Source organism: Colossoma macropomum, unplaced genomic scaffold (assembly GCF_904425465.1).
Source record: "Colossoma macropomum unplaced genomic scaffold, Colossoma_macropomum, whole genome shotgun sequence".
Taxonomy (NCBI): domain Eukaryota; kingdom Metazoa; phylum Chordata; class Actinopteri; order Characiformes; family Serrasalmidae; genus Colossoma; species Colossoma macropomum.
Genome location: NW_023494800.1, coordinates 20,664,159 through 20,679,803, shown reverse-complemented (window position 1 = coordinate 20,679,803; position 15,645 = coordinate 20,664,159). Strand labels below are relative to the sequence as shown.

Here is a 15,645-nt window from a genome sequence, read left to right as displayed (position 1 = left end):
AGGGCTGTTCAGGTCTTTGTTATTTTTGTTTCGATACAGATACCAGTACTGATACATTAACTTCAATACAGATTCCTGAACAATACTTTCTTCACACACACACATTTTCTAAGCCACTTATCCTTCAGGGTCGTGGGGGGAGCTGGAGCCTTTCCCAGCGGTCTCTGAGTGGAAAGCAGGATACAACCCAGACAGGTCGCCAGTCCATCGCAGGACAATACTCTCTGTAATATTGAAATTCAAACTGAAAGTGGGTGTGGCTTAAACCAAAAATGAGTGTGAGATGCTAGAAAGGGGTACATTTACTGACTGCAATTAGAACAAGCATGCTCTTTGGTGCACTAATGCTGATAGGACTGGCTACTTGTACTGAAATTTGGTACTGAATGATCTTTTTGATACCCAGTGGTATTGAGATAATTTCATCAGTACCATAACACTACTGACTTACATCCAGACCTAATCATATCATTTACCCCTATTTCGCAACAATGCAGTTGTGCATCAGAGAAGGGGAGAAGAAAAATGTATTTGATGTTGGAAAAATCATAAAACTAGGGCAATGTCCTGACTTCAACAGCAAATGAACACTGCTTTGTCATGAGTTTTTGGCAAGTGGGAAATCCAAGCTTCCAAAGAGCACTCGAGTGTGGCACATTCTACAAGTGTCTACAAGGACCTAATTAAAGAAACCGTGTTGTGACAGCCGAAGTCCACTCTTTTAGTCTTTGACTGGGTTTCCCAGTTGGAAGATTGTAATTTGGATCATTCTAGTGCTGCAATCAAACTGTCTTGCAAGTAGTGCAAATTTGAAGCTAAATGAGAGAAAATGCTGAAGTGTCATGTTAAATCACAGCTACTACAAATTCAGGAAAAGAAAATGAAGCCCACAGTTCACAATCTGTATGGCATGTTCTTTTCTCCTGTACTGCTCATCTGGCTTGTAATACAGCACAATGTTTTTTTTCTTTTTTTTTCAGGAAGTACAAGTAAATAAGCTATTAGATTTGCAGCATTTCAGTAATGAGGTACCTCAATCAAAGCTTTTATTCTCTACCCAGCTTCAAAGTAGTTAGCTACCTTTTAGAAGCAGTTTTAATGTGAGTAATTACTTTCTTTTATGGGATCTGCATTGAAGTTTAACTGTCTCCACTGGCGGTTCTTAGCAACAACATCTGGCTTCAGAGAGTGCTGCCTGTGTAAAGTGCAGCCGTAAAGATGTCTTTTTTTTTTGATAAATGATTAATTCAGGATTGCCAATAGACAAGCATCAGATTGGGGGTAGGCGTTATGGCATAAATATAACATCCCATGACTTCAAGACATATTCAGGACTTGAAATGCATCAGGATCTTTAGTTTTTCTGAGATTTGGAACAGTTACAACAGACAAAAGAGAATCAGAAGTGCCACATGTAAATAAATTAATAAAATAATAATAATAATAATAATAATAATAATAGTAATTAAAAAATTATGAACACAAAAAATTGTATTCAACACTTTGCATGCTGCAGTGGACTAATGTGAAATAAACATGACTAATTACGCTCTCTGTACAATTAAACATGCAGATGGTCAGTGCTTTTAAGTACTCACAATATCCACAATGTGCTCAGAAATGTATTACATAAATTAATCTAATACGATAAAACGATAAATAGTGTCATATTGTCCACACCTAATTAAGATTACACATCAGGCCAGTGCTGACCAGCATTGATAAAATTCAACATGATAATATTTTCCAAATACATCACAGCATCATGGTGTCAGGTGATATTTAAGTTTGCACTAGTAAATGTAGCAAGAATTCTGCTGCCTCTTTACACACAATAAAAATGACATGAGAAGTTCAGCTGCATTTGAATGAAACTTTATAGTCTGTAATAGTGAGGAGCATGAGGCATTAACAAAGACTTGCAGCCTTTATAAAGTGCCACAGGGAATATTTAATACATCTTTGCCTAATACAGAGAAACATTTCCAAATGCTACATTGTTTCACATAATCTTTCACCTGCAACATGTGTTTTCAATGTCAGTGAACCAAAGCTGACATTTGCTAAGCAATTGCAAGATTTAAGTCAGCCCTGCAGCTGCCCCACAGAGTCATATGAGCATGAATGGACATTTGGAGCTATTATCTTCATTAGCGTGTCTCATCAGATCTACTGCATAGCCAGTGCACAGACATTTACAGGGCCAGTGGCTCAGACCAAAAAAGGGCAACTCCCTCTCTGTGGCATAACTTTTCAGCGGTATTACAATCTATTGTATAAACAGAGAGAATTCCAGTTCTAAGATCTGATTGGCTGAGCTGCTGTAAAATACTCAATACAGACCCTTATGAACGCACACATCAATTAAATTCTGTATTAATGCAACAAGTTGTTAAAAATCATTGAGCTGTTCATGGAATAATGCTTGACGTTTATGCTGCTGGGAACCATAGGCTATTCTTAATGAAGACAGTGCTTAGCAGTGAAATTCTTTATTGCAATTATTATTAATAATTAACTGACCTATTTATAGGGGACCGCTCACATGGTCAAATAGTCGTGATTAACTGTCCAGCATTCTCAATAAACATTCACAACAAACATCATGACATTCTGCGGTAGTTCTACAGATTTTGACCTGTTTTATTCCAGAACCTACAAAGCATTATTTTTATCTCCCAGGCATTATTTCTATCTCTTGCTTCTGGCTATGTCTGCACTGTATGACCAAAATATCTCCTGCTGAGGTACTTTAGCACTGAACTCCAGTAAACTTACGTTTTCTGTGAAATGAACAACATCTTCAATCACACACCACTGAAAGACTGTGAAACTGGTAAAAAAAAAAAGGCCAGACAATTTCAAAACAGATTCATTCTCTTTGTGGATACTAAGAAAACTGGAGCTGAGGTAAGGTGCCTATAATAACATGCATTAGCTGCTAGAAAAAGTGGTCACTTGATAACATCATAAAACCAGCAAACTTGTCTGAAATACACTGAGGCAAAACTGTTTTGCATTTATGAACTTATAAACCACTCACATCATGCCACTGTGATTCTTGAGCCTCACTCTGTTTGATACATAACCAAAGACATTTGAACAAGGCAAGCTATGTCTGAAATGGCTTTGGCAGCAAATGTAAGGTTAAGTTCTGTGTAAGTTCAGTTAACTCAAAAAAGCTGTAAAAACAATTTTAAGTTGAATTGACTTTTCATTTTTACAGTGTAGTTCACCAATATATATATATATATATATATATATATATATATATATGATCGCATTTTCAATACTTTGAGTACTTTAGGTAGTTGTGCAATAGTAATGTCTATATACCATGAAAGCATAAAATAAGCCAATATTAGCAAACTAGCAGCAAGGTTCATTGTTGGGCTGGGTAATATTGGTTTATGGACAGGGTATTGGAGACTCAAAAGAAACTCACTGGTGACCTTGACAATGAAGCCAACATTGTGAGGCATTTAAAATGTTCAAATACTTTATAGTATAGGAGTTTGCATCCAGGCAAAACATCATTCGCCACTTTAAGCAGCCACCATTCCAGACTCATAGCTTCTAAAAGTGGCCATCTCAAAACCTTTCCTCCTATTTTATTCTTTTTAAGTCTTGGAAGAATAAAAGTGCTGTGAGCATGATTCCTGCAATGACCAAAGTGATGTTGGGCCATGTCCCAGAATCCTCTCGCTCCAAGCCAGCGCCGCTGTCCCTGGTACTGAAGCAGGATTAGCACCACTGTTTTGGACAGCACTGGAGCACATGGGCAGCAGGCCTCTGAGGCTCAGCTGCTCAGCACGGCACTTAAAAATGTCTCTCTTTTGTGCTCGCTCACCTCATACACACAGAGTGCAAGTAAATCTAGACAGTCCCAAACCAGTCCACATCTCAGGGTGCACTGACCTTAGCCAACGGAATCGGTCAGTGAATGAGCTCCGTCAGACCTGCTGCACTGCCTGGGGCTGCCCAACACAACACCTCCACTTCAGTTCACTTCATCTGAAGAAAACTCCCCACAATAAATTCAATAAAGTCATGCCCTCCGGGACCTTGTGCTGCCCACATTTGTGTACGCAGTGATTGAAGTTCAGCCCTTGCTAGCTGAGCTCTCACACATTATGCAGCTGAACTTCAGGTATTTTACGCAGAGTAGTGGCTGTAGCAATTTGCCCTACTTGCAATTTATAATACTTTTGTACTTATGTGAAAAACATTAATTTATTTACATATGTTCTAATATTATAAGATTACTTTTTAGACTTACAATAAAGTTCAACAACGCTGTGACTTTATGAATGTGTACTTGAATGCAGGAAAGACTTACATAATATATATCAACTAAATATAACTAAACTTAACTGTTGGTGGAACTAAAAAAGCACAATGCCAAACAAACTGGAGAACTAACAGTGGGCACCTAGATGGATAAAGGAAAGGTTTGATGAAAAATCTAATTCACATAATTTTCCACATACCCCAGATGTAGTCTATCAACCAAGACATGTTTGGTGACCAAATTTTGCTTTTTTAGATTAGTGCTGGAGCTATGATGCTATCACTGCTAACAAGCAGTAGAAGTCAATAGACACCCAAATGTTTTCCCTAAATACATCCACAAAACCTCTCACAACCTACTCAAACCACATGCAGGTCTTCATTAAGTTGTGGTGTAGACCACAATATGGCTTGCAGTAAACTACTGCAAAAATGAACAAAACTTCAGGGTGTAGCTAAACACTGAGGACAGCCACTTTAGACCACAGATGCCACTCCCCTCCCAGGGCAGAATCCCACTCCCTGTCACATGCACATATGTTATGCCAGCATATGGACGCCAAAGATTACTGCTGTTTCTATTTATAAATAACTGGTAATCTTACATTTTCAAAAAATGTATGTTTAAAAACAGAAACAACGTAAATCAATAACATAATCCAGCATCCATGCATCCAGAACGCCTGAGTGACGTGTGTGCATGCAAAGGTTAGTCGGATTCTGCAGGGGAGGAGGTTTCTGGCCCACCAGTAAGCTACACAGTGAAGTTTTATTCATTTTTATAGTTCACAGTAAGACCCGCACGTCTGCATAAAGGTTAAGAGATGCTTTGGGGATGTGTTTATGAAAATTTTTTGGGTGTCTACTGACTTCCATTGTTAGTTAGTAAAGTTAGCTTTGTAGCTTCAGCACTAAACTAAAGTAGCAAAAGTGGATAACAAATGCACTGGCTAACTGACCACATCTGGCATAAATGGAAAATTGTGTAAATTTGTATTTTGATGATTAAGAATACTTTCTGATTTAAAAATGCTTTTTGAATGATTCTCCTGTGACAGTGTATTATACAGCATATTAACTAGTTAGGTATTTTACAATGTTTACAAAGCAATAGGTAGATCAGTGATGAGAACTCAGCACTGCTTTGTATTTTAATACTCCAAAACTGTACACTGTCCTGTTATTCAGTCCTATGTAGCAGGAGACGAGTCAAGCTTTCAAGCCTAGCACAGCATTTTCCTCTCGCCTACAAACAAAATTCAAAGAGTGGGCCTTGTTGGCGTACATTTGACATAGCTCAGTAAGGCGGGTGATGTTTTGAATCACTTGTTGTGCATTAGAAGAGAACTCAGACCAACAGCCCATTGCTCTTGAGTTATGCTCATGAAGTACTCACACAAAAACTGTAGCCATGGAGTGAGCACGTCCTGGCACGAGTCTCTCCAGGCCTTCTGTTTTACACCATTTCAATATTTCAGTGGCAGCACTCTTGCCAAGAAAGCCTAACCCGGCCCAACTACCAGCTGGCCATCCGACCTCCTGCTTCATGTAGTGGAAAGATGGGATTTCAATTAAAATTTGTACCCTCACCAGTTTTAATGCTGAAAATAATTAAAACTTGCTAATGAAATGTGGTACACCCTGTGAAGTGCAAAAATGACAATGCCCTACATGATGACAAGGAGGAAAATTTGAGAATAAATTTTATGCTGGTTGCCTAACTTCCCCTTTGGCCTCTATTTGCTAAACAAGTTAAGAGCATGCAGATGCACTCCTGCCCCAACAAACACACTTTCAACTTTCTGGAGATTCAACAGTCCCATCCATTCTCCCAGGCACCAGAGCACCTTGAGGGCATCAGTGTGTGCATGTGCAAGCGTGCTAGTCACTTTTTGCAATGCCAAACACTTTACATTTCATAGCTTGCCGGGTGACGGAGCACTTGCCCGCTTAGGAATCCATAAAGTACTAAAATGACAGAGCTCCGCATGAACAGGCTTGGCCACAAAGGCAGTGAATAAATACATAAACAAGCAAAACATTTAAATATACATGCACATACATGAGTACCCTCTGCCCACTGACTCTGAAGCAGAGTAGTGGGTTGGTAAATTGCTTTGGAAATAGGCTCTGCTTCATGGGCGGAGGTTTTGAAGCCAGACAAAAAGCTCCAGTAGTTTCCTCAAGCCATTGAGGACTAAACAACTACAACCAGTTGTTGACTTTCTAGGACAATATAGGCAAAAGCAGGGGAGAGGATTCACTGCCACACTTCAGTTTTTGAAGTTTTGATGCTGAAGCCTTCAAATCTACTGATTTGACATGTTACTGTCAGAACAAAACCTCATCACAATCTGTCAGAACAAAGACACAAATCTCAAAAATACATTCTTAAAGAAATGGTGTTCAACTGACCCTAGATGTGGTCGATCAGCCAAGACATATTTAGTGTCCAGATTTTGCTTTATTAATTTAGTACTTGAGCTATGAGTCTAATGTTGCTAATAAACACTAGAAATCAATATTCACCCTAATGTTTTCCATAAATACATCCCCAAAACTTCTCTCAACCCCCTCAAACCACATCCAGCTGATCAAGACCTAAATGCAGTCTGAGAGAACTATTAGGCGTGTATTTATGGAGAAGATCTCAGTGACAATAACAGCTGCACTAGACATTTGCACTGGAATCTGTGGTGTTGTCTTGATTATGGCTGGCAAAGTCAAACTTTTCGTGGCACTTTTACTTTTATGGTTAAGTTTTTTGTGTTTTTGTGAAACTAAATTTCCACATTCTACTAGACTGTACAATACTTTTTCAAAATTTTATTGGCTCTAAAACAAATGTAATACGGTGAACGTAAGTCCAACAGCTATCTGAGCAACACTACATTAATTTTTAAAATCTTCAGCCACCAGAATGACCAAGAACACAAAATAATGTTTGCTGCAGGTGTCCATCAATAACTCTATTTTTTTGTACAGCTGTGGGTGTGATTGATTAGATAAGACATTTTTTCACAGAAGTTGAGCAACTTCCCCCGGCCCCCATATCTCCTTTCTGTCTCTCATTAGTAACAGCAGGCCCAGCCGCACCTTGTTTGGCGGAGAATTGGAGCACAGACTGGGCAGCGGAACAAGGGCTCTGCCAACGGCCATGGAGCTCAGCTGGCCGGGTGAGGGATTAAATGAAAAAGCGTTACACAAAATGGAAGCCTGAGCCTGTTCAGGGATCAGCGCTGTGGGCCATGCACATGTATGCTGTAATGCTGTAATAGGATTGAGTGGGAGCAGCGTAGGGGAAGAGCCAGGCCTCAGCACCCTCCACAAAGTCTAGGTGATTGGGCAGGATTTGAAAGCTGTAAATGTCACATTTCTGTTTTCCATGCGACGGTGCTATATTGAGCATGTTTTCTATGGATGCATCATGGTGTTTAAGGCACTTAAGCACAGATGTTTTTTGATTTTATTTCATTTTCACATTGCACATTTACAAAACTGTATTGCGTGTTTACAATACCCATATATCTGCGGGCTGGGATAGACACACCATCTATTTTTTCACAGGTTCAGAGTTTTAATATACAGTGTATTCATCAGCGGTCTCAAATGATTTAAACAATTAACATTTCACACTTAAGGATTTAAAATAGCCCTACACTTGTAGTTGTCATGTGCATGTAATTAGAGCTGTCAAATGATATAACAAGTTAATTACAGGATTCATTTTAAGTTGATATAATTGAGTAATATATCTATACAGTAGTGGACTGCTCAATCAGTCTATCTATCTATCTACCTATCTATCCATCTATCTATCTATCTATGTATCTATCTATTCATCCATTCATCCATCCATCTATCTATCTGTAGTTTATGCTGCTTTAACCTTTGTGTTTACACAGTCTCTCTAGGGAGGCATTTTTTTCTTAGTATTCAGACCTTCTTTTTCATAGTAATCTTCATCTTTGCCAGTTTAGTATTTTAATCCAAATCTGTGGCATACAACAACAAGGGTACTTATCCTGAATTTACCAAATTAAAGCAATAAGTCATTAGAGGCTGTGTGCTGTTGTTAGGCACAACGTGATGCAACAAACTATTTGATTAAATAATTGTGTATTATTCTTGATTACAGATCATTTAATAATATACATAGATTAATACAAATAATATAAAACACTTTTCACACTCAAGATTGCATTACAATTACAATTTGGAGCAGAAAAAGGGGGGTGTATACAGAGGAAGAAAGGTGAAAGTATTGTGAAAATAAATATGTTTTAAGAAGAATTTTAATGAGGGGGGAATGACTGTCACAGAGGTCCTGAGGGGTGGCATTCCAACGTCTGGGGGCCTACACTAATGTCAGTCTGCTTGCGGGCTGGTGGAAAGGAAAAGGAAAGCCAGGGTAATTGATGAAGAGTGGATGAGCTTTCATTCTTTATTAATAGTAATGTCAAAAAAATAATTATTACATAAACAGCACAGTGGGTTTTGGTAACTTGGAACATTAACACTAAACAATTGTTTCAATACAATATTGGAAAAAAACAAACAAACGAAAAAACCCAAAAACAAATGTATTCAAACTGAGTACATTAAACAAATATTTTTAAATGTATTGACAGTATGCTCCTCGCTCTCTTCACATGATTTTTTTTTTGTGGAAGTGACTCTCAATGATCAGTTCATTCATTCATTAACTCAGACACGGAACATTTTTGTAAAAAACCAAAACAGTAACTTAGTTATAGTACATGCCTAGTGTTAGACTTTAAACAGTGCTTCTGTGACATGTTATTGTTGATATTTCTGTTTGGGGTTGAACATAGAGACATGCTAAAGGTTTTATTCGAGACGCTGCAGGTTTTTGTACTGTTTATAGCTCAGTTGCACTGTTTTATAAGCTCAATGTTTGCACAAAGACATGCTACTTTACAGTGTTCTGTTTTGAAATAAGATGTGCATTTCAATCTGTGTAGTATATAATTAGAGCTCTGTAGAATCAAGACATTTAAAACATTAAATGTCACATATTTCTGAATATGGAGTCTTAAGCTCAGAATCAAAAAATAACCTACAAAGTGCATCATTACACCTCTAATTAAATCAGAATTCAATGATGCTTCATCTAAGTGTGCACACTGTGTACATTACAATGGCTTTGATCAAATTTCAGAACTAAAAAATGCAGAGGCTTTGTTAACTGGAGCAGAGACAGACAGTTATAAACTTCAGTCTAAGATAAAGGTAGAGGAGATTTTTTTGACTATTTTCAATGGACAACAAACATACCTCTAACTGCTTTTAACCTCTTAAAATCCCAGGCTTAATGCATCCTGAGTAATTACATGTAAAACAAAGCAAACAGGCTGATTTATTCCCCATTTCATAGAAATCTGAATTCCCCTCACTTTTTGAAATAAAGGAGTTGTATAATATATAAATATTTATAAAAGATTCACAACATACCTTTCACTCTCCGGTCCTTATAGTCCATATAAACAGAAACTAAGCTGCAAAAACAGCCTGTGTTGAATTAATTGTTTCTGTGATGTCACAAAAACCAACACATTGTAAATGAGTTATTACACATGCTACTCAGCGTACAGCAGTTTAGCTCTGCCCATTCCCACTGAAGTTATCAGGAGCGTTTCAGCCCAGACTGCTTTCTGAATGAGCCGCAACATAAGGCAGCCAATTAGAAAGGAGATAATTTACATATATCAGCCTTAAAGGTGCAATAACAAAAAACAGACTGTTTAATTGTAAGGGATAAAAAGAGATTGGAAAATGGTCGTATAAAAATGAATTATGACTGTTTGGGTACATTGAGCCATCACACATTATAAATGAACCTCAGAGGGAGAAAACAAAATACAAGAAAAACATAGGATATGGGCTCTTTATGGTACACAAACGTGTAATAAACGTTTGGACCTGCTGTCAGGTCCTGCCCATTTAAAGAGTTAAAAAGAATTTTTGTGTTTATTTTTATCACATTGTTTTATTGACTGTTTCTGCTCCTCTTCTGTCAGTTACAACTTTTCCTTTCAAGCATAAGCAACCTTTACTGTAGGTCAGTGATCCTGCTTTTCATACTCAAATGGGGTTTTCCATTCATCTCTCCACATTCTTAAACAAGTTCACACAAAATTGATGTCTAATGGTTTCCTTCCCTTTCTAGGTTGGGTTATCTGCTTTTAACTGCTCTTTATAAAGAGATTCAATGGTAAAAAATAAATGTTAAACAGAATCTAAAAAAATAAAAATGATAAAGCATTCCTATTATGAAATATTCAGCCTTTCAATTATTCAACTAATAAAAGATGGATTTTTCCACTTATAAAAGAGAGAAAAGAGGGAGATCAATGTTGTTTCCTGTGGTAATGTTCAACCTGTAGCCTACAAAGGCTTGATAACTGATTGTGCCCTTTTATTAATTTAGACTATGTTCCATTACCTGCAAGGCAAGGCACCTTGCCTGTGAAGACAAGGTAGTTTATTTAATAGGATCTTTAAAGAGTCTCTGGAGGAAGTGTGAAACTACCAACGGCAAAACAGTACACTCATACAAAAGCCCTTCAACTAGCTACGTTCAGAGGAAATTAACATTTAACAGAAAAAAAAATGCCAAAGCTATTATGTTGGAAGAGGTGAGGCAGTTGGATGGTTAAGATTTGATGAAGTGACATACAAAATCCAATACGAGTAGCCAAACTCGGTCTAAGAGATCTGCAGCTTTCCCCAGGCCTGCGCTCTGCTGCTGGAGTTGTGTGTGAGCATACTGTGAGGTGAGGAAAAATAACAGTACTGATGTTTAAACTGCCAAACCAGAGCAGATGTTTATTTTTTTTACTGATGTAGCAGTTCATTAGTATCATTTCACTCTATAGGGTTCATATTCTGCCTTTTACACTCATGACATATGTGTTGTTTTATGTACCAAAAACAGTAATGATTTATTTACACATGGTCACTTTCCAACCTCTCTTTATCCCTCTGAATTAAACATGCTGTTTTTGCTACTGTGCATTTAAAATGTATGCATGTTAAAATGAAACTCTAAATGCATGCAAGTTAAACCGCTCTGTTCTGAATATGTAAACCAAGTTTTGTGACAAAAAATTCATAGTGGGCTGTTTTTGTTTCCATATATGGACTGTAGAGACCAAGGAGTGAACAGTATATTTTAAAACATAAATCCCAAAAAAAAAATTCACAATTATGAAATTTTAGCTGGTGATTAATTGTCATACATATAAATATTTGTTCATCATATGCAACTATCAAATCAAAGATCAAACCTAAAGTGGCAATGTGATGAAGCTACAGGCCTCTAGCTTCACCACAGGCAAAATGAACTTAATAAGGATCTTCATTCCTAGATACATTTACTAAAACTAATGTCTACACATAATCATGTGTAGAGTCAAAGCCACTTTTGTAGAGTAAAAATGTAAACAACAAACATTGATTCAGCTAACATACACACTAAAAAAAGGTTAGAATTAGCTACATAGCTAAAAAATAAATGAGCATTATTGCCACTGCCCTCTCAACATGTGTTTCACAATGTGCCTCAATGAATGCATTTACTGCTTTCTTTTATTTACATTTGTTTGCCTCAACCCAACACACCCAATTTACATTCTGCTTGTTGTATGACTGTGACATCTAATGACTGTGGAAAATGACAGCAGTCTGTTAAATAATTGCAATCATTTCATATAAATGCAATAATTTTAAATATTTGCGATTAGGTGACAGGCCTAGTGAGAAATATTCCATTTTCCACTATATGAGCCCTTTAACTGTTCACTGGGGTTCTTCTGTAAGTGCACCCAAGTCATAAACAATAATGGAACTTTTATATATAAAACAAGCCATATGTTTCAGCAATTTGCCATGCCTACTTGGCATATAAAACATGCTATATTTGTCCTGGCCTGCGCTGTAGTAATTTAAATAGAACAGGTTTAACACAGTCAGTAAAGTGGGTCAGTCAATGAAAGTGTAACACACTCAGTAGGACATGGACAAGGAGGCCAGTTGGAACAGAAGAGGTAATAGCAGGTTACTGATGTCTTGCATTAGGTAGACACTATACTGTGCAGTCATCCAACCACTGTCTGCTGCTGCTGATGCATTAAGGATATTGCACAAAGTCTATATCTCTTAATCCCTGTAATCTGCGGAGCTTAGGGAATTGCTGGCTGCATCTGTCAGACCCTGGGCTGCTGGGGCTACACTCCTGCCATACCATCATCACATTCATGCTCGACTGCAGAAGCCTGAGCACATATCACCTACATGCATGGTAATTTGTTGTAAGCTGTTGTGTTAATGGGGTGGTAATGGGATTTTAACAGGTGAGGCTGCGATGACAGCTTGCATATGGCTCGCACTGATGACACGTAGAGCAGAAGAATGGAAAAGCTTACGGGCTCAAAAGCTGGCCCATGCAGTGGCCCATGCATGGCTAGAGCTAAAGCTAAGATATTTTATGGCCTCTCAAGATATCGAGAACAATGTTCAAATAGGGCTATCACTATTAATAATATATCCGTACTCGAGTAATCTACTGACCATGCGCAGCCTTTTTAAAGACTCCAAAATACTTTATTTGAAAAAGACAAACTAGAAGACATCATTAAAATATAAAAAAATACTACATGGCCAAAAATATTTTTTATTGTTGAGTTTCATGAAGTAATCAGTGACCAATCTTTTGTTTATTTAATTTCCGTCAAAATGGCCAATAAGTACAATTTTTTATTGTCAGAAAAACGCAAGAAACATAAATTTTACGAAAAAAAAACAGGAATCCTCCAACATTTATATATCATTATAATGTGTAATATATTTTATAATACTTTATAAAATTTACAATTATCTATTAGTATTTAATTTGTGTGCATCTACAGCCACTTTAGCTCCTCCATCCTTCATACCTTGCAAATTTCTTTCTCATGTGCTTCTAAAATAGCTAAAATGGCTATATTTCTGAGGGGATTAGATATAAGACAATCCCCTTGAATAAGAAAGGGGAAAGTCATAGGAAAATAAATAAAAAAAACAGGAGGTTTTAAAACTGGAATTTAAATAAATATTTAAAATATAGATAAAATAGGATTCCTAACAACCCAACAAGACCTGGTAGACCATCAAAACTGTCACCATCAGATAAACAGAAGGTAAATCTTTCATCTTTGAGAGAGAGGAGAAGATCAAGCTCCACTTTTGCATCAGAAAAAATCCACAGGTGTTTCTGTCCGTCCTTCCACTGTGAGAAGGCAATTTAACACTCTGGGCCTAAAAGGGTGTGAAGCTGTCAAGAAGCCCTTAATGAGAAAATCCATAAAGTAAACAGACAAAAAGTGTACTAGAACAGCACAACTGGATACTGGAGAGTGGAGAGAGGTTTTCTGGACTGACGAGTCTAAATTTGTAATTGGTATTACTTGGATTGTGCAAAACAGAAAATGTAAACTTCTAAGACTGAACTTTGGAGGTGTGGAAGAACTTCCCTGCAGATTTCTGTGAAAAAATCAAAGCAAGTCACCTGAAAAGAATGGACGCTGTAATAAAAGCAAAGAGTGGACACACTAAATACTGAAAAAAAAATTTAGTTGGTAAAGTTTCTGATAAATAGATGTTTTCTTCCTTTTCCCTGGTGCTGAAAAGTAAATAACTTGTCCTCAATGGCTGTACTGGAAATGAACAAATTGAAAGACATTCTCTGACTTTTGCACAGTACTGTCTATAAGTCCACGATCAGAGCTGCTCCTTTTATTGTGTGCTGGCCAGGCACTTGCTTAGGCTATATTGTTTTTAGAGCTTAAGGAGTGACACTAATCTACCTCTCTATGCAGTGGATTAGCGTTGTCTATTCATTCTCTAATCTCCTAAACCCAACTCCTCAAAGTCTCCGCTTCGTTAGAAAGTGCCCATCAGCATGTCCAGGAGCAAACAGAGTTGTGTTGCTGAGAAAGGAAGCTTTGTCAGCCTTGTGAGATAACACAGACAGCCCTCAAAAATGTAAGAGCATCAGCGTGTAAAGACTCAGTAAACCTCCAACGTCATTGTACAAGGTCCAGAGGCCAGCCGGCACAGCTCACCCTTCAGAAACGCCTCTTTCGAAAAGGGCTTCTGGGATGATGGATGACTAAATGCCAATGATAAATGACCAGGTCACTCAGGCCCAGTAAAGCCATTAGTAAAGCTTTTACTGAGACGTCTGACCACCAAGATCGACTTTCGCCGGCTTTAAGTTCCCAGTGTAAACAAGTAGGCTATTTGCACTAAGTGCGCACCTGCGCCAGTTTACAATGTGCTGCTAAACAGCCTAATTACAATTCACTGTGATGTTCCAGTAGCTAACATACAAGAGTGGCACCTCACTACACTTCTCATTCTGTCTTCACAGCCGGTTTAATAGATTTAGGATTAAAAACGGGGTGAACACCACATCTCACAGAGCAGGAAACACGCTGTGTACAAGCTGTGACTGGAATGAGAAACGTTTTCAACGACGTGTAAAGGAAAAGAGAGACGGTTTTGTAAAAACGAAGTGGAAGCAGTGAGTGCCAATAGAGGGTCCCGTGTAAAGTCAGTAAACACACAGCTGAGAAGGTAAATCATGAACTCCGAGAGTTAAACTCTCGAGTAAAAAGACTAAAACGAACGGTAAAAGAAGTGGAGCAGCAGACGGTAGTCGTAGCCGTTACCGTTAGCCTCTTCACTCACTGACTGACTGACTGACTGCAGCAGCAGCAGCGTGTTAGCATGCGTTACCTTCACCGGCCGACACGGCGCCTTCAGGAGACCGCGCGGCGGAAACGAGCTCAGTCCTTTCTAAATAAAACGCAGGGCGCGCTCCACACGGTCATTTTTTTTCGAAATGTCCTACCTCTTCAGAAGCTCGTCTTTCTCTCAGAGGCGCGGCATGCTCTTTTTTCAACCGTGTAACGAACTTTTAGTCCGCAGTGCCGCTCTCTTCCCGCCGGAGTCCTGCTCGCGCATCCGCCTCAGAGAGCAGCACTTTCACAGACAGCAGAGACGCTCAGTAACTTACAGCTGCCTCGCGATTCAGATCAACAGGGCAAACGGCGCGTCGCCGCACAGTCCTCCTCTCAGAGCCTAACGGTCAAAAACAAGCGGGGGGAGCACATGTGGACTGTTTTCATCGTGAAGCAACAGTGAGAGGGGGAGGAGGAGGGGCCGCGCGGCGTCACCTCAGGATTTACGAGGGAAAAATGTGAGGAATTAGCAGATTTATTTATTTATTTATTTATTTATTTAACAGCTGTGCAGCCCTGTCTGCTCACTCAAGGTGAGAGAGATGATTTA

General features: G+C 38.4%; 1 protein-coding gene across 1 annotated transcript in view; it reads right to left on the bottom strand.

Annotated features, from left to right (window-relative positions):
- Positions 1-15,414, bottom strand: part of LOC118820565 (teneurin-2) — a 113,308-nt gene extending 97,894 nt beyond the window's left edge. Inside the window, exon 1 of the mRNA XM_036588925.1 lies at positions 15,206-15,414. The gene's annotated coding sequence lies outside the window, so the exon portion shown is untranslated. The remainder of the gene's footprint in view (positions 1-15,205) is intronic.
- Between the last annotated feature and the right edge of the window lie 231 nt (positions 15,415-15,645).